Source organism: Lepus europaeus, chromosome 2 (assembly GCF_033115175.1).
Source record: "Lepus europaeus isolate LE1 chromosome 2, mLepTim1.pri, whole genome shotgun sequence".
Lineage (NCBI taxonomy): Eukaryota > Metazoa > Chordata > Mammalia > Lagomorpha > Leporidae > Lepus > Lepus europaeus.
In genome coordinates this window covers 146,860,537-146,880,230 of record NC_084828.1, presented here as the reverse complement: position 1 = coordinate 146,880,230, position 19,694 = coordinate 146,860,537, and positions in this window count along the sequence as shown.

Genomic DNA, 19,694 nt, shown 5'->3' with positions numbered 1-19,694 from the left:
GGTAGCTGTGAATTAAGTCCGGGCTCCGGGCTCTATTTGCATGAGAAAAGAGACCTGGGAACATTTGCCCTAGAGAGGCAGACTGCCCATCAATCACTCCCCAGGTGACCCCTGGGGGAACAAAGGGCAGTTGGTTTTCAAGTCAAGGATTTGTAAGTTAGGGACTTCTAGTAGAGGGGATGCCTCTTGGTAGGAGGCTTTTCTTTTTCCTTTTTCTCCCTGATGGACAAATTGGGCTCCGTTTTTATTTGTTTCTGACCCCAGACATCTCTGTAGGCCTCCTTTCTCTGGCTCTGCCTTCCCCCTTCCTTTTTATTCTCTTTTCCCAACTGGCCGTTCTCGCCATCCCCACCCCCCCCCCCATCCCGTCTCTGGGTGTGTAATTTGTTTGCAGTCAGGTTGTCTCTTTGATTTACTGGGCTTCTTCTCAGCAGAATCATAATAAATGGATTGCTTTGCTGAGCCCCAGCTAGTTCAACACCATTTGCCGAGACGGGGTCAGGCCCTTGCAAACAGAGGGTGCGCACACACTCACAGGCACACTCGCAGTCCGCTGCATCTTTTCCCAGCTCGATAGAATGCAGATGCTCAACTCATCCCTCTGTGGACCGATCAAGCCACAAGAATGCGGAAGAGATGCCCCCGCGGACGGCCCACCTCCTCACAGGGCAAGCTGGGCGCTGAAGGTCTCAGGGAGGGGGGTGGGGGAGGGGGCATAGAGATGGTCCTGCTTACAGATGTAATTAGTATTTCATTAGGAAGTGCAGGCCTGTAAAACCTCCTTCTCTTGGCATGCGGATCCCTCCTAAAGAGGGAACACTGTGAACTGAGATGAGGAAGGAACAAAGCTGTTCACTCAGGTGCCCGCTGCCCTCAATGTCTCAATGCGTGGTTTCCCTTTGCACTGAGGATAAAATGGAAAAACAAGGGAACAGGCCAGGGGTGAACAGCCTTCATGTGGCCTGTGAGGTCCAGCCTGCCTACTCGGCCACCCCCGTGTCCAGTGCTCACACCCTAACCCCTGCCACACACACACACACACACACACAGCCCATACCGGGTAGCTGCCCAGGAGCCTTGCACTTGCTCAGAGCTGCAGAGTCCTGCCTGCAGGACTGCCCTGGCCCAGCACGGCTCTTGCTCCTTTATCCAGCGTCTTCTGCTCACCCCGTCTGGTCCTCAAAGTCGCTTCTTCTAGACTATTCCTGTCTCTTGTGTTGAGCAAGAGTTACGTCCCTGGCTCTGTTCACTCGTGTCATGCTTCTCCATGATGCTGGTGTGTTTGGGCTGCTCCTGGTGGGCTATCGGTCTGTCTCTCCAGACCATAAGCTGCCTGGTGGTGGGCCCCTGGCTGTTCTCTTCCAGCTTTGTGATGGAGCAGGTGCCCGCGGGCTGACCTGTGTGGACTGACCGAAGGAAGGAAAGGAGGCAGGCATGCAAGAGGCAGAAGCACCCTCTGGAGGTCTGGCAGCTCCCTTTAGTTTGCTTCCTCTGTCCCCTGTCCTCACCCCACACCGACTTCATTCCTGGGGTGTGGCCTGCTCTCCCCAAGTGGGAGCCTTGGAGACTGGAGGGCTGTGCTTTTTAGGTGATATTCCTGCAGCCTGTGTACTTGTGGCTCACTGGCCGTTCACAGAACTGAGCGGATGACTTTGTCCTAAGCTGTCTCTGGACCTAGGGACATGTGCCTGGGGTCTCCTCGTGTCACCACCTCAGGGTTCAGGATGGTGTGACTTGGGGAGAGGGGATATGGACTGGTACTGGGACCAGTGCTGAGACCACCATTCCCCTCCTGGGCCTCAACTTCCTTATCTGCGGCTCCTTCTAATATTCAGTTTGAGCTTTCTGAAGAGGAAATACAAAGACTGAAGCTTTTCAGCCTGGAGACCTTCCACAAGGTCATGTGAGCCATCCTCCTGTCTCCGGGGAAGGTTGCTCTTGGCCCATCCACGTCTCCTTCTCCAAAAAAAAAGTCTGTTTATATTGTCCTTCTCTCTGTCTGAGCACTGTTTATAAAACCCAGATTGCTGGTTTGGCTCTTCCTTTGGGTTCTGGCAAGTGAAGGAAGGTTCTGGAAGAACAGTGGAGAGTTGGGTCTGAGGCCTTGGTCCCCAGCTGTCCGCTGTGGGCTTTTCAGCACTCAGTCCTTAGTTTCAGGCCAGAGTAGGTAGGCTCCGCCCCCATCCTGCCCGTGGCCACCTGTGACCTGCAGAGGTACACTACAGAGCTTTGTTCCTGGAAAGTGTCTCCTCCCTGGGCAGGAAGAGCCAGGGTGTTATGGGAGGGCCTCTGCTTGTCTGTGTTCACTGAAAGGAGCCACAGCCTCCACCTGGGCTCGTGCATGGAAACAGACTTTTCACTCCCTGATGTGGGGCCCAAGCTTCCGTTTGGGTGATCAGTCCCCGTCTCAGTCACAGATGCGCGGTGGAAAAGCTGTGATTTGAAAGGAATGAATGCAGTGTAGGGAGAGCCCGGATGCCCTCTGCTCTCCCGGCCTCCTCCTGGGGCCGCCTTGCTTTGCCTGGCCTGGCTCAGCTCAGGAGTCGATGCCCACTGAGATTACCATTGTCTCTCTCTCATCTTCCTCTCCGTTTGCTGGCTCACCGGCTGCTCTGCCAATTCTGCATCTCATGCAGTCACAGAGATCCAGGGTACAGACGGACAGAGGGGTGAGCTCGGTGCCCAGGGCAGAAGGGGGAGTGCCGGGCGTGAGTGGCTGTCCCTCCACCATCAGGCACAGAGAGATGAGTTTAGAAAATCATCTCTCACTGTGACCAATGCATTTTTTTTTACACAAAGAAAATAAGAAAGCCCCAGCTTTGAAGTGGAAATTTTCTGGGCTTGGATGAAGCTGAAAAGTGAAATAGAGTGCTGGAACCTTTTGTGTATAGACACGGCTTCTGAAAACACGCACTTTCCCTGTTAAACATGCTCAAATATCTTTCAAGTCCTTGTGTAAGCAAGAGTGAATTTGCCACTTGTCAGCTGTGGGCGGAACAGCCGCCTGCGTGTGAGGAAGGGCAGCTAAGTATCTATGCAGAGTGAACCTGCTAGGGAAGGTGGCAGTGGCAGGGCAGCGGCCAGCTCTGCCTGCCGCCTGGGAAAGGGAAGAGCCGGGCCTGGGGCGGTGGACGCAGTCCAGGCTCCTGCAAGAGGCTGTGACCCTTTCCTTTCACTGTTGGTTACAGGGGAGTGTCTGCAGCCTTTGTGACCCTCTCCGGGGCTGGCAAACCAACGTGTGGATGAGGCAGGGCCTGGGAGAAGCCAGAGCTGGAACGTTCTCTCCGACTCTTCCAGCTTTGGTCTGCAGGGAGTTGTAGCAGGGCTCGCTGGGGAGAGGAGGAGATGTATTGTGGTGCAGCGAGTCAGCCCATGCAGCGCCTCAAGGCCATGGCCATGAACTCTGGATGTCATGCCGTCCACCTGGATGCCTGCAGCTCTGCAGGCCCCTCCGTGCCCTCCCTCCACTTGGAAGTCAATTGGCAGGTTCCTGGTCTGGGCTTGTTCTCTTCAGCTGGGGCCTCCTGTCTCAGAACTTGAGGGTTGGGTCACCAGTGACCCCATCAGTGCAGGGCGAGGGGGACTGAGCCCACTCGTAGGCTCCACGGGCATTAGCAGGAGCGCTGAGGACCCTGTGAACCCCCGTGCAGGTCACTCCTGTTGAGGACAAGGCTGTCACCACTAAGACAGGTGTCGCCTCCACCCCAGCCTTTCTTCCTGCCATGTGACTCACCGACTTCCTCCTCTCTCCACGGCCAGCTCCTTCCTCGATGGCTTGGTGCTCCCACACCATCTTCCCAGAGTGAGCCTCCTCCATCCTACCCACTGCACCCTGAAGTCTTGGCTCGTTCAGGGTTCATTTCCTGGGGGTGTTGGGCTCAGAGGGCAGCCCTGCTTGGGCAGATGTGCTACAAAGCACCATGAACTTGATATTGACAGAGGTGGCACGCAGAATGCCAATTGGGCAGGGGCTGGGTCCTGGGGGCTCCCCGAGAGCCCTCTGCTCTCCTGGGCTCAACAGAGTGAAGGGGGAAGAAGGGCCCGGCTGGCTGACCCAGCCTCCTCACGGGGAGCAGCAGAAGCTGGCTGGGTACCTGCCTCATCTCCACAGGCCTGGCGGGAGTGGCTCACTGGGGGTGCTGGGAGGAGAGCCAGGGCCCTTTGGTGAGAAACCTGTGGCACGGCGTGCTATCCTGGGAAGGCCACGGCAGAGCTCCTCCCTGGTTCTCTCTCTTGACCTGATCTGAGTTGGCGAAGGGCAATTTCCTTATTGGTCAGCTCCTCATGCCTAGGGTTCTGGAAGGTTCCAAGCTCTCAGCCTGGGGAACCTTGAGGGGCTGCAGCGTAGGTCGGGGAGGGGAGCCCCAGGGTTGATGGCTTCCTCACACCCTGGAGCTCAGGCCAGGTTTTGACTGACAGTGTCAGTGCTGGGTCAGAGGGAGCGGAGCCGCTGCTGGTGGGCAGAGCTGAGGAGCCAGTGCAGCCATGGAGGGGGTGGGGGATGGAGCAGGGCGGGACCTTGTCTTGTCCCCTCCCCCAGGCCTCTGCAGGCCGTGCCCATCCCAACTCAAAGTGGCATTTCCTCCGGGCCCCCTCCCTTGACCACCCACTCAGAAGCCCCGCGCATCCCATTGCACTGCTGACAGGTGCATTGAATGGATGATGGATGCATGGCCGCGTCTCCCTTTGGGGCCTTTATTCCTCATCCCAGACCCTCCTTGGTCTTGGCGTGGAAAGCCCGGGCCTGGCTGCACAGGAAGGACTGAGGTTAGTTTTGGGCACCAGCCAGAGCAGGCTGTGACTGCTCTCCCTCTGTGTGTGTGTGGGGGGGGGGGGGGGCATCTTTCTGCTCTGGCAGCTGGGGCTCTCAGTGCTGCCAGGAGGGAGGGGTTTGAAAGCCTACTCCATGGGCAGCTTCTGTGCCCGTTGGGAGCCCAGAGTGCACACACAGGTCGTGGCACAAGGCTGTGACAGCCCTGATTCATGGCTTGGGCTTCTCTGATTAACCCCAAGTAACCACAGTGGCAGCTGTGATCGGTGTGTGTGGCTGTGGGGTGCAGGGCAGTGAGATGGAGGAGTCCTGAGGGTGAGGGGGTGGCCACACCCAGGCCAGGTGCCTCGCTTGTCATCCCAGCTCTTCGACTCTGTCAGTTACACATCTACACACACCGTGTCATGGTTCTGGGTTCTGTCCTGCAAATGGGCTTCCAGAACAGTGACATTTTCAGATGGGCAAGAACACGTGACCGACCCCGGTGGTGCTGGGTGCTTGGTGGCAGACCTGGGCGGAGAAGCCAAGGGTGTGGAATTCCGAGCCTAGGCTGCACTAGTCCCTTCCTCCCGCTGACCCTGCCCGGTCATGCCTGGGCTGCACATTACTGTCACCTGCCCAGCCTCTCTCTGTGCTTGGTGGCAGGCCAGCTCCATGCGCTCGCCTCCCTGGAGCCTGCAGGCAAGTGACATGCAATCTGCATGTGAGCAGGTGATCCGGGGCTGCGGCACAATCTGTGGTTTGGAAGCAATCTTGTGTTTTCCAGGCACCCATCTGTGGGAGGCGAGCAGCGTCTCTCCGGGGTCTGTTTGCTTGTTGAAGAAACAGCCACTGCTCGGGAGTGGAAACAGCTGCCCTCCTGCACGTGTTGCTTTGTGTCCACATGGAGACGTTCCGGGGCTTCTCAGGACATGGATCCAGCCTTCAGGGGAGCGCTGCTTCCTGGCCCTGGGAGCCCCTGGGTGTTCCTCCCCCTCGTTGGGTGCAGTGTGTGCAGTGTGCTGGGTGTGCTGTGTCCCAGCCCGGAGCTCAGGCCTGCCAGGCAGTCCCCAGGGGACCCCACCGAGTGGGCAACAGAGTCAAGGTGGAGGGCACTGTGCAGGGCGACAGGGTTGGGGGGATGTCAGCTGTCAGTTCTTGACTGTCTCCCAGCAGGTGGCAAAGACTCCCATATTTGCCACTTTCTGTTTTTGTGATCTCTCAATGCACTGGTCTGTGGGGTAGAAGAAGTGAGGAGGGGTCAGGACCCCATCAGACTGTCCAAAGAGCTCGTAGGGCACTCCCCAGGGGTTAGGAGTAGAAAAACCACCTTGGAGCCTTCCTGCATGGAGTGCATATCTTCTTCATCTTCATCATCATCATTTTTATTGCCATCCTCGGTGTATGGGCCCAGGGATTGGCAGTGCTTTTGCTGGCTGTTCCAAGCAGGGAGCAGGAGTGGTCCTCACTGAGCTTGGCTGGGGATACCCCCCACTCTCACCAGTGCACCTGGGGTCCTTCCCTGGGAGGCTCAATATCAAACACAGCCAGCTCTTGCAGCTCCAGTGTGTTCCCTTGCTGTTCCCTCTCCTTCGAATGCCCTTCCCCATAATGCAGAAGCAAGGTCTCCCTGAGGACAGTGCTAATGACATCCTGAAGTCAACTTCCTCCCTGTTATCAACCATCCCAGACACAGTCTTGGACTTGGAGCTTCTTGAGGAGGGGACTTCCGATAGCAACGAGTCGTAGCTGCACCTGGGGAGTGGGTGATGCAGTGGCGGGAGTGGAGATTCACCCACAGCCAGAGGTGGCGGGCTTCAGGCTGAGTGGCTCGTGGAGTTACTGGTGTGCAATCCGACGAACCATCTGAGGAGAATATGCCTTGGGGCTGCACACGCCCTGGGCTGGAGTCAGACTCTGGCTGCAGAGTGTCCTGAAGCTTCGTCTCCTGGAACCTGTTTCTCCTACAGAAATGTGGTAGTAGCACCTATCTCCTAGGCTGCGTTGGGAACCATGTGGCAGCATCCAGGTGGCATCCTCCTTGGTCCCCTGGACGCCCTGTAAGCTTACAGTGAGCCCTCGAGGCCTGGGCAGGTTTGGGTATGGATTTGACTGTTTCCCCAGAGGCAGGTTTGGCTGCCCTTGGTGGCAGACATGGTGCTCAGACGTGGTGGCTGCAACAGAGACCGCCCTGGCTGAGAAGCCCAGGTCTTTGGGAGCAGGAATCTTGTCTCCCACCTCTTTAGATCCCCCCAGTGGAGCTCTTGCAGTGCCTGTGCTCACTGTGCTCACTGTAAAGAGTTGAATGAAGATGGATCCCTCAGAAGGGGAGGAGTAGGGCTCTGGTGGTGGTGTGTGGGCAAGGCTGACTTGAGGGGTGGGTTGGGCAAAGCCGCCTTGGCCCTGAGAAGCCAGGAGATGTCCAGCACACAGAACTGCAGGCTTCCAGGATGCGGTGGGGCCTCCTCCTCGACTCATGGGGGCCACTGGGGAGGCCAACGGAGCAGAGCGATGGTGAAACAAGGGCGAGTGTGGAGATTTGTAGGTGAGAGAAGCATGTGGTAGGATACCTGTGGGCATCCGTGTACGGGCCTGAGTGTCTGAGGGACCCAGCTGCCCCACAGGCAGGCCTCTGCCTGCACCTGCTTCACAGTCGCACGGGCAGAATGATGATGGAACCCCCGTTTGGTCCGATGAGAAAGTCTGGAGAGTCTTTGACAGTGGAAGCAAACACCTAAGTCACCTTTGCTTTTTTTTTTTTTAAAGAAAAAGCTTTTGCCTTTTTCTCAGAGTTTTAATGAACAGACTTTAAACATGTTGACATAGTTACATATATCCATGTTAGCTTTCTTTAACCACAGTAACCATAATCACATCTAAAAGAATTAACACTAGTTTCTTAGCATTATCAAATATCTAATCAGAATGCAAATTTGCCTTCTACAGTTGCTTTGTTCAAATAAGGATCCAAACAGGATCTACGTGTGGCATTTGGTTGATTCGTCTCTCACGTTTATTTTAATCATAGGCATTCCCACCTTTCTGATTTTTTCTGTGTTATTTGATGGTTGAACACATGAGGTTGTATTTCCTGGAGAGCTGGGACGAGTCTGGGTTTTGCTGATCATATCCCCATAGTTTCCTGGGTGGGGGGTATCTTTTTCAGTCCCATGGACATCCTGCAAATGCAGAATTAGACCTGGAGGCCGGAACAGGCTTGGGATGGATTTGACCCAGCCTCCCCGTGGACTGGTGTAGCAACCAGTGGTGGCATAGCTGGCGTGGGTGCAGGCGACATTGTTCTCAACGCAGCATTGAAGCTGGAGCCAACAGCGTGAGAAAGGTCACCCCGGAGAGGGAAAGCGCAGTTACCAGGGCCAAGGGAGCCATGAGGCAAGGCGTGGGCGTGAGAGTTGGGTCGGGGCCAAGGATGGTTCTGGGGAACTGGGTGGCGGGAAAGGGAGCCCTGTAGAGAGAGGGCTAGGAGGCAGAGGCCAGGTGGAGCGGTGGGGATCAGGCCACGTTCCTCTACCTCGCTCAGCCTCATCTGTGCAGTGGGCACAGTACCTGTGACAACCTCTTCCCGGGGTTGTCACACTAAAAGACCCCATAGCACAGAACAGGAGGTGTTGTTGGTGCCACTGATGACAGGGGAGCAAGGCCAGAGCCCTTGGGACATTTCCCTGCAGTCCCTGGGAAACTGTGCAAAACGTTTGGGGAGAAAAAGCGACACTCTGATTTGCACTGTTGGAAGCCTAACTCTTCTGCAGATGGAGACTGGACATAGGAGGCACAAGAGAGGGATGAGACGCCTGGAGCGGGTATCTAGGACAGGGGGTCTCTGGCCTGGGTGGGGTGGATGGCAGTGGGAGTGAGGAATGAGAGGATTTGCTGAGGGTGTTCAGAGGAGGCATAGAGAAGAGGTGACAGATGGGAAGCCAGAGAGGGGGGCCAGGAGTCCGGGAGGTGTACATGTTTTTGTGGCTTGAGTCACTGGCAGGACGGTGAGATGGTGGGCAGAGGCAGGGAGGGGTCTTCAAACTTTCTGGATCCCAGACCAGGCCTGTACCCTAGTGCTTTTCCATTTAGGTATTTAGTGCATATGAGCGCATGCGTTGCACTAATGTATTCTGTGCATTTGAATACAAGCAATAAAATAAAATTATTAGAAAATCAGATAAAGATGAAACAAACAATATTTTAAAATATCATGCTATGATTAAAATGGCTTCTTAATCTCATTAGCTGGTACAGCAAGGCAAAATATACACTCGGGGAGAGGCTCGTCATTGACAAGAGTGGATGTACATTCATATTTCAAACAGTCTTCTTGATTATTTGATGTATTTTTGCCAATGTCTTGTCAGATCTGATTAGACGATCATGGTTTCCGCTCGTCGTGTGGCTGATGAAGAGCTATTACCAGGACTGAGGGCGAGTGGCAGCAGCCGCGGGCTCTTGGGCTTTATTTATGCTGTGGTGTTAGAATGGACCAGCCTGTGTGTCCTTTGCAGGAATCGGAAAGCCGCTTGCTCCGCTTGCATAAGAGCCGGTTTGGCCTGACCAGATAATATAACCCGATGCGTTTGTCCTGGCATCTGCTGCGACGGGAATGACCCTGGCCACCCCTCCCCATGGGGCCCTGCAGGCTGCCCTCAGCACGCATGACCCTGACTATGGGTTGAGCTGAGAGCTCCAGGATCCATCTGTAGGTTCAATCTACACAAGCTTAATTCTTTTTCTTGGCCGTCTTTGATGCATGAGAAAGGAATAGAAGTCGAACTGCAGGTACAACACTTCTAGCCGGGCTTGCTCCGTGCCGTGCTGGGGATGACACAGTGCTTTATCTGGGGGCGAGAGGACGGGCGAGGCTCTGAGTCTCAGTGGGTGCTGAGTGGGCTCCTGCGCACCACCTACCCTGCAGCTCCCGGGCTCTGCGCGCCTGCTCTTGTGGCAGCTGCTGGTATTGGAAGATCAAGGGAGGGAGTGGAGGGGCCGAGGGTCAGGGAGGATGTGACGCTTCACATCCAGCCTCGCTGGCCTCTTCAGCAGCTTTGGAGAAGCCCCTGCTGGCCCTGATCCCAGGGGTAAGGAGCAACAAGTGAATGTTAGCGTTTGCACCAGCAGTGCATGCCTTGTTAGTAGTAGACTCACGCGGGGTCATAGCTGCCCTTTTCATGAGTCTGCTTTTCCAGGATGCTGGGGGCCAGGGGCAGGCTTCAGTCACAGCAGTTAAGATCTCCACATCCCAGATCAGAGTGCTGGGGTTCAAGTCCCGGGTTCACAGCCAGTTCCAGTGTCCTGCGAATGCACACCCTGGGAGGCAGCAGGTGATAGCCCAAGTACTTGGGTCCGTACCATGCTTGTCAAAGACCCAGGCTGTTTCTGGCAGCCTGGCCCAGCCCCAGCCATTGTAGGCATTCGGAGAGTGAACCAGCAGATGAAATTAAACAAAGTCCTAGGGACTAGAAGTCAGGTGTCCTCTCACCGCTTGCTTGTGGACTCTGCTTGCCCACCCAGCCCAGGCTGTGATGTGCCAGGTTTCCCTAGTCTAGGGAGAAGAGTGGTGGGAAGGGGCCCTGGAAGGGAAGGGGCCTGGGGAACCCAGCAGGGACAGGGAATCCGATGATAGATGGCCAGGCAAAGCTGGAAGGAAGGAGAAGGATGAGGTTGCTTAAAACTGCTCAGTTTTCCAGAGCTGCTTAATATGCTGTTGCCGCTAATCCCAGGTCCTGATGAATCCACAGGGGACTGATGGGTGCTCTCGTTAGCCCGTGCTGAGCAGCACCGCCAAGACCCCACCGCAGCCAGATGCGCGCGTGAAGGGAAAAGCCTGCAGGATTAGGGCCCTAATTGGTTGTTGCTGTGGCGTTTTTGATTGAGTGTGCAGAGGCAGTGCAGGCAGCTGCTCTGGGAGCCAGCACTGCTCTCTGGGAGAGGCGCAGGCGCCTGGGGCATTTGCAGGAGGGCGTGTCCACCTGTGCTGAGCCTGGAGGAGAAGGATGCCGGCTGCCGGGGAGGGAGAAGAGGCAGCGCCCCTGACCAATTAGGAGCTCACACTGCGTGGCGCTTTCCTCCCCTGAGCGATCCGTTCCTTCTGGGGCCGGATTCTGCCCTCTGATTATGGCAACACCTCGCCTGTTTGGTTTTCCTCAGTTTAACTCCCACACTCATTTTGTGCATGAACGAGTACAATGTAACCAGTTTAATTTGCTGTTAATTCGCTGTTCCAAATGTTCTCTTCTGTTTAAGGGACGCGGACCCTTTCATCTCTCCGAGGCAGTGTGAGCAAAGAGGCAGCTGCTGGGGTGTGGGGGAGAGAACAGTGGACAGAGTCAGCCCTGGGTGGTGGGTCTGGGGTCTGTGGCCCGTGAGTCCCATAGCTGCTGGGCCTTTGCACTTGCTGAGCTGCGTGGGGAGAGGCTCGTGGTGGGGGAGAAGCAGTCTCTCTGATGGCCCCTGGCAGTGAGCTGGTGGCCTGTGGAGCCCAAGGCCGGAGGTGTGGAAGTGAATTCTGCATCCTATCCCAGATCATCGGGGAAGACATCCCCACTGCAATGTATGAAACATTAAAAAAATCGCTGCAAAGCGTCTAAATATAGTGTTCATACGGTTTGCTCCAGCTCAGCTGGTGGAAGAGACCTGGTTTTGACACCAGTGTTCTTGTTTGGGTTGGCTGTGTCTGGCTCTTTCATTTCTCTGCCTGCACCAGGGACCCTTGGGGGATGAGGGTTTGTAGCAGGTGGCAGATTGCCCACTCCCGGGGTTTTGTTTTGAGAGACAATGATCTCCTCGGCCGGGGAGCTGCAGCATGGTCAGCATGGGGGAGTCCTGCAGGCCACACGGGGTAGAGGGGCTGGGTGGGTGAGGCTGAGCATCACAAGGGCCTGTCTCACCCTCCACAGCTGCACTGAGACCCACCTACCACGGGCACCTTTCCAGGTGCAGCGGGTAGAGGCTGGGCAGCCACAGGGACCAGCCGTTCTCAGCTTTCCTCTTTGGAACCATCAGAACTGCTGGCCGAGGTGGGCCCAGGACCTCCCCTTGAAGCTGACACTTGATGTCTGTGAGTTGGCCCAAGCTGCTGGCTCACCAGCCTGCTGGTGGATTCTGCCCTCTGCCCGCCTCGTCTTCCACACAGCCTCCCCACCTTCCATGGCTTCAATGCATTTGTAGAGCTGGCTGCAGGGTGCGGGGCTCAGGTGGGTGCCAAGGTGAGCAAACTCCAGGAAACGGGGAGGAGCAAAGCTGGCAGGTGCAGAGTGGTTTTAGAGGGGCCCGAGGGGCATACACATTCTGGCTGCCCACCTGCTGGCCTCCCACCGGGCTCCTAAGCAGCATGGGCAGAAGTCTGAGCATGGCCTGGGACTGGTCCCGGGGTCCTGCCAGCCACCATGCTCTCCACTGCCTGTTTCCTGGCCACCTGCTTGGCAGTCAGAGCATCCACCCAGCGGCAGGTACTGCGAGTTGTGGTCTCTCCAGGAGCCCTGCTTCTCAGCCCACCCCTACCCCCTCGCTCCACGGAATCTTACAGGGAGGACCCTAATGTGGCCAGCTGCCCTGGTTGACTCGGCCACACCACCTATTTTCCCTTGAGACATCCATTCCCTTTCTCCAGTTCACATACACCATGTCCCCCTCTGGGACACGTGGCTCCAGGTCTTCCATCCTCTCATGTCTCCCCCCTCCTAGAGCCTTCGCATGACTCGGGGTGCCTGTAGTACCCGTCGTGCAGGAAGCCTTCCCAACCACCCTAGACGCTCTGGTTCTTCTGGTATCTGCACCAGGGAGCTCCGAGGAGCCTTCTGGAGACAGAGGGGATGAAGGGGTGGCTCAGGACACCCACAGAATCTGGCCACTGTGTGCACTTGACCTTGGCACTGCTGCGGGCACTTGTCACACCTCCTCGCTCCACTGCCCCAGTGCCCTGAACCTTCCCGAGCCGCACCAGAGCACTGCACAGCCTTCAGGGCCAGTGGCTTGGGGAGCTGACCACTCACCCCTTGTCCTACCCTCATGGCCAAGGACCACCTGTCAGCCTACCCCAGGAGGGTGCCCTGCCCATCCCTGCAGCGAGCAGGCTATTCCTGTATGTCCTGAGTTCCCTGGGGCTGAGGACAGAGTGGTGGAGGAGACGGATCATGCTCCTGGCATCAGAGAGGGGACAAATCAGAAGCGGCTGCATCAGTGCTGGAGGGAGGCTGCGTCAGTCACCCCGAACTGGGGGGACCATAAAACAACAGAGCTTTATCTCCTTACATTCTGGTGGCCGAGAGTTCAAAATCAAGGGGTCCACAGGGTTGGTTCTCTCTGGAGGCTCTGAAGGAGGGTCTATCCCAGGCCCGCCTGCCTCCATGCTCCATTTCTGATGGCTGCTGCCTGTGCATGGGGCTCCCCGGCCTATAGGAGCCTCATTGCAGTCTCTGCTCCGTGTACACGTGGCCTTCCCCTCTGTGAATCCCTGCCCGTCAAAGGTCTCTCTGCTTCCTAGTGTAAGGACACCCCTCATTGGCTGCTGGGTCCACCCTAACTCTCATCTCGAGGTCTTTGATAACATCACAAAGACCTGTGGGGTGGGACTAGGACTTGGATGCATCTCGGGGGAGGGCATGATCTGGGCCCTTGCTCTTCCTCAGTGGAGATGTGACTGGGGACCCAGCCTTCCTCACCCAGGAACCCGGGCCGTGAGTCTGCAATGGCCTGCACGCTCAGCCACAATGGTAGTTTAGCCATCTTGCCCCCTCCTTGGCTGTTGTCCAGCTCTTACGGCCCCACTGGCTTCCTCTTCGATGCAAGATTTGGAGTTAGCTGTGGGAAAGAGCTGCTTCCAGAGCTGGAAACCCTGAGAAGTGACCACATTGGTCAGGTCCACCCTGCTGCTGAGATCCAGGTGAACCTGCACTGACCCTCAGCTTCTGTTACCCCTGGGGGGTGCCCAGGGGCCTTGATCTGGCCATCTCCCCCTACTGCCCTCCATGCCGTAGAAGCTAGGCAGAGCCTTGCCACTACTTCCCTGTGACTCCAGGGCAGGCCTTGGCCGGTTTTGAATGAGCATCTAGCTAGGGGCTGGCCTTCTGAAGCCCCCCGTGCCCGTCTGCTGGCTTCACTCCTCTGGACTTGGTTTTGCTGTCTTACATTTCCACTCGGTCGATCTCCTGTACCAGGGCTCCCATCGGTGGCTCCCCTCAGTTCACAGGGGAACCCTTCCCTGGGCCTTGGGCCCTCGGGCCTCCTGAGTGCTCCCTTGGGGATGCATGCCCATCGATGTGTCTTGTACAGACCCCCAGCAGACAAGCGCCCTCCTGATCCACGCTCCCCTGCAAATCACTGGCAGTGAATGAGGCTTGTGTTCCCCGTGTTTCTCCTGTTGCCCTCTATCCCCTGTGGAAGGACTCTCATTCCCTTCTGCACCCGGATGACACCAGTTAGCTCAGAGACAAGGATTAGGTGAGGCATCTTCTGCAGGTACATTCTGATTCCATGACGTGTGAAGGTGGATGCTCCCTAATATCATTTTTGTCTACTCTGTGTCCCCAGGGTCCTGGCTGGTGTCTTTCTGGGGCTCTGGAGGTCACAGAAGCTCTTGTGTTAGTTTGCAGACGTGCCGATAGCTGTGAGGGTATTTTATTACTGTACAACCAAATAATGCATTCGTTGATCAAAAAACACAAGAAAATTTAAATCTCACTGAACACATTTGTTCAGCACCATTGTCCTGTGCCAGGGCAGTGGCTGCACAAACTAGAAATGCGCAAACTGTAGCCCAGGGGCCACATCTGGCTTGCAGGGCCAGCACGAAGCCCATTATGCCTGAAACATGAAGATAGCCGGCCATCCGTGGAGAGTGTCATGGCACATGGCATAGCAGCCAGCGGGCTGCACCGGAAGCTGTGCTCCTGGGCTAGGCAGGGGGCATCCTCTAGCCCTCTGCTGCTCCTACCCAACATGGTGCCCTCACCCCTACCCAACATGGTGCCCTCACCCCTAGAGCCGTAGAGAATGCCTTCAACAGACTGTGCTCTGTCCAGTTTGTATCATGAGGTCTCCAACATCAAGACCAATGCCCATGCAATAGTGTCTGTGAATACTTTTGGTAGATTATAAGGGCCGGACAAGGATTACTTATAAAAAAGTATATGTCTTGATGTTTTTTAATCCAACTGCTTAGCAATAATAGGAAACATGGCTAAGTGATTATTATGACCACTGCTAAATGATTCACAAAAAGCCATTTTGTTTCCTCTTCAAGTCACCTTGGGAAGTAGGGCTATTGCACCCATAGGCCAGTGATGGGAGACGCAGGGCTCAGAGAGGCCGTGTAGGCTGCCTGTCCCCACACTGCTCTTCATCTTGATGCCAACACCTGTGTTTTCTTGTCTGCACCACTGCTGGCTGTGTCCTCTAAGGGAGATGTGTGTGTGTGTGTGTGTGTGGTTTCCTCCACCGGTGCTTTATAAAGTTTTGTGTCATTTTCCTTAAAGAAGAAGGGGCTGACCCAAGGCGCTTGGTGAAACATAAAGAAAATGCAGGTCAGTTGTTTCCAGCCATTGCCAGATTTAACACCCGGATTGGTGTGTTGGCCTTGACCCCCGGGCACGAAGGCAGCTGCCGGGAGGGACACAGGGACACATTTGCTTTGCAGTTTGTCGCGTGTGCTGATGGTGTTACGTGCGTCAGAGTTGCTGTAACTCAGAGAGGTGGGGGATGGCGGCCCTCCTCTCTCCGAGAAATCCAGCTCGCACTAGTGATGGAAGCCAAGAAGAGGCAAAGACAATAGACACTTCACACGGGGAAGGGGAGCTCCTAGGAGTCACAGACGTGTCTGGGTAGACCTCACACTGACTGTGCTTGGTGAATGCCGAATCAGTGTCTGTGCCCAGGCCTGCCTCCCATGTGCCCCCGCCCTCCCCCCAGCCTCCCCAGTCCAGGCCTCCAGCATTATGGCGCCTTTCTGTGCAAGGTCTCCCGGTGCAGTTAGGCACCGGCAACTTTCCAGATCAGCTTTCTTCTTTGAGATGCTGCTGGCCACGCTGGGGTTTCACTCCCCCCTCCCCTCGCTGATTCGGCCCCAGACCCATTCACCCTCCCGCCTGCAGACATGTGTGGATTTTGTGCTTCACATCTCACAACTTGCCTGGACGTTTGTTTCACCCTCAGTGAGCTCACGGTGCCCTGAGCTGCACATCTACCTTCTACAAACCCCACCCCCAGACAGACCCCAGTCCCGTGGTGTGGGGCCTTCTAGGTGCACACCTGGAGGCTGCAGCGTGTCCAGGCTGGAAGTGTTGCCATTCCCAGGGAGTGTCTGGGGTGGGGGCCTCGCCCAGCCTGTGCCTCTGCCGCCCTGTGAGCTCTGGCTGATAGAGGGGCTGTGTTGGGCCCGGTGCCCAGGGCCCCCCTAGGATCCCACGCGGGCAGCCTGCAGGGGAGGGGATTTGTCCCCTGTGCCTGTCACTCTGCACTGTGTGGAGGGCAATGGGGCTTTTGTGAGTTCTCAAGTGAATCCACTGATGCATTGTCTGGCCTTGCTCTCCACCAGCCTGCTGAGGACAGGGGCGGGGCTGGGAAAGGCCGGATGTATTCCTGGCCAAGGCTGAAAACACTATTCATCCCAGAAGCACCCTATTAAGCAGCAACAACAGCACAAAGGGCGAGGAAAGAGAAGGGAGTGGGAAAAAGAGAGGGGAGGCCGAGGCAAAGGGGGGAGGACAGGGAGGAGGAGGAGGCGGGAGGAAGGGCACCTGCAGCAAGCAGGTGGAGCCCCTTGCTGGAGCCTTCTGGGACTTGGGATGGGTTCTAGGTGGTCGCGTTTCCCTGGAGAGCTGTGGGATGCTCTGGGATTCAGAAGGGAGTGGATCTGGAGAGGAAGGAAGCCTGCAGGTGTCATGGGGCTCCCCAGGCTGCTACTGTGGTCCTGGAGCCAGCAACAGATGTAGGGTGTGTCCCAGGGAGGTGACAGCCCCCTTCCTCCCTGTGTGCTCTGTGTGGAGCTCGGCCAGACAAGGTGGTGGTAGGGCCAGGGGGAGGTGCTGAGCGGCAGGCTGGGAGGCTGGGAGTGGAATACTCAGGAGCAGGGCCTGGCCCCCAGAACCCAGGGGGCCTCCATGGAGAAGGGGGAGCGACTGCTTCTGTGGGGCCCTTTCTGGGGCACAGGAAAGGGACCCCAACAAGGCTTCTGACTGCTGGGGGCAACTCACGAGAGGACAGCTGCTGGGGGAGGGGTGGGCGCTCCATCTTGGGTGGTGGAGACCACGGGGCCCCTCTGGGGACGGTGCCGTGCCAGAGCCCCAGTGTGGGGTGCAGGGCTCTGAAGTGAGATCCGAGGCCTGGGTGTGGGGCCCCGTTCTCCACCCCTCTATTTGGATGGACGGGCAGTACTGTGGATGGGCAGATACAGACGGGGGCCCGTCTGCTGCGCCCGAGCTGGACCCGAGTCACTGAACTTGATCTTTTCTCAGTTCAGAAGGAAGAAAGCGGTAGGTGCTGGTTTTCCTGAAGCCTGTAATTTGCCTCGCCCCAGCCCATTGCCAGCAGTGGACAAATGATTCCCCTTGAGCTTCCGGCATCAAAGAAGAGCAGGTGCATCAAGGGGACCTCCCGTTCTCAGGAGACCAAGAGCTGGGCTTCAACTTCCATTTGGGCTTCATCCACAGACCTCAGTCCAGGAGGTCTGTTGAACCCCGCCATTTGACTGCTGAACCCCACCATGGTCTATCCTGGGAGACCAGACAGGCAGAAGGCCAGGGAGTGGAGGTTGGCCGACTCCTAGGCCAGTCCCTCGGACAGGGCCCTCCTACTCCGAATGTCACCTTGGCTGCCTGTGAAGTGGGAACAGTTCCATCAAATGGCTACTCTTTAGCTACGAGTGCCTGCGTAGGTTGCGGTGTGGAATTTATCCAGTCCCCAAAGCCAAGGGGGTCTCTGGGAGTGTGCCAGCTTCTGCCCCGAGATGTTCTGAGCCCAGACTTTGCCCTGCCCTCCCCTCCTGCTGTGATGGGCAGGTCGGGTGCTCCCCACCGGAGCCGGCCAGCAGCCTGCTCGCCCCCATCTGGGGAAGCCAGCAGGACATCTCGGAGGCCAGCAGCTTCAGACCGCTTTGGAGACGTTTCTGTACAAAGGCAGGCACTGCGAGAGTTTTGTGAGGCTCTCCAGGAGGACATTTGTGGCACGGAGACAGTTTGGGACCTCAGGGAGGCCGGCTGCCAGGAGCCAGTCAATGCCATTGATTGGGAAACACCAATAGAAGTCTTCCCAGGACTCTCTCCTGGGTCTTGATGGTCACAGAGAGCCCGCAGGAGCATGAGTGACAGGCAGGACTGGACATGCCTTCCTTGACAAGGAGGGGGGTATGGCAAAAGGTCCCTTCCTGGGACAGCGTCGAGGGGCTTTGGGCATCACCTTGGTGACCCCACTGCTGTGCAGCACTCTGTCGCAGCCAGGGGTGCGCCGTCCTCTGCCAGCCTCCTCTCAAGGGGTCAGCTCTTGCTGGCCCACTGACCCCAATGTCATCACCTTCCCCTTGACCTCTTGTGCAGATGGCAGTGGTTGTGTGGCACGACACCACAGGGAGAGCACCAGGGCATTCACAGTCAGCCCTGCTGAATGGGGAGAAATGAGAGAAACAGAGTGGTTGACACCTGCCCTTGCATGGCGAGACAGGACCGAGTTCAGGGAGGGCAAGACGCAGGGGCCTGAGCCACCACGGAGGCCTTTTGCAGGAAGCATGACCAGAGCCTTGGGACTGCTGGTTCCTGCAGCAGGGACAGCCCATGGCCAGGGTAGCATCGGTGGGTGCGAGGTGCAGGGCCCGTGGGAAAGAATAAAGATGCCTGCACGGATCCCCCAGAACCTAGGGGGAACCAGAGAAGGGGACAGGGAATGCAATGTGGATGGAGCTGGGGTGGGATGTTGACGCCAGGTGGGCTACATCTTGTCGAGGTGGGGGGAGCCAAGGCTGGGTGGTGGTGAAGGCTTCCCAGAGAGGGCAAGAGGGATGATGACCGGGTCTCAGAGGTCGGAGGGATTTGGTGGGTGTATGATGGGGACCACTTCTGCAGTGAGTCAAGGGGCCTCAATAGAGCCTCACTCTCCAACGAGGGGCAGCGAGGCATTGAAGTAGACACAGGGAGTGTCCTGAAGGCAGCCTGCCTGGAGAGCAGTGTCCCTAGGGCAGTGCCGAGAGTGGTTCTGGTCAGAAAATGACAGCTGTCGGTGCGGGCCACCACGGGGGGTCCCCACACCATGCAGCTCTGGTGGTCCCTGGGGTGTCAGCAGCCCCAGCCAGGTCTGGGGTGTGTCCAGGAGAAGCCGAGGGCCTGTTTGACCAGCCCCCGTGTCTTCCTCCTGGCTCATTCCCAGGCTCCCACCAGGGCCCCCTGGCTCTCTGGGGCACTGCTACCAGTGCACACGGGAGTCCTCGGGCACAGTTCAGTGCCATCCCAGAGGTGCTATGCTGCAGATCTCAGACCAGTCAGGACTGAAGGCCCAGGAGGGCCTGGCAGGGAGAGGCAGGCGGCGTCCGTGAGCTCCGTCTGATTAACAGGCCCAGGGCCACCATCGTCTGCGGCCTTCGGCAGGGCTGTAGAGAGTTGCCTTGCATGGGCGTGTGGGCTCTCCGCCCCGCTCCTCTCCAGGTTGATGGATGCCCCGGTGCCCAGCTCTCCCGTGACGTGAGAGGCCCTTCTCTGCAGCTACCCATGAGAAGCAGCTTGGTTATGCAGGGTTCTACCTGTGTGCCGTCAGCACACACTCATTGGCCTGTCAGGGTGGCTGAGGCCAGCAGATTTAATCTCCCTTAGAATTCATGGTGTTGGAAGACTGGAAAATGCCAGGCTCCTAAATTTTAATAGGTTTTTGACTCTTCCCCCACAAAATTGCGAATAGGTGCAGACCCCTGAGCTGCCATGGGCTTCGGGCCAGGCCCGCACTGGCCAGCCTGCAGGTC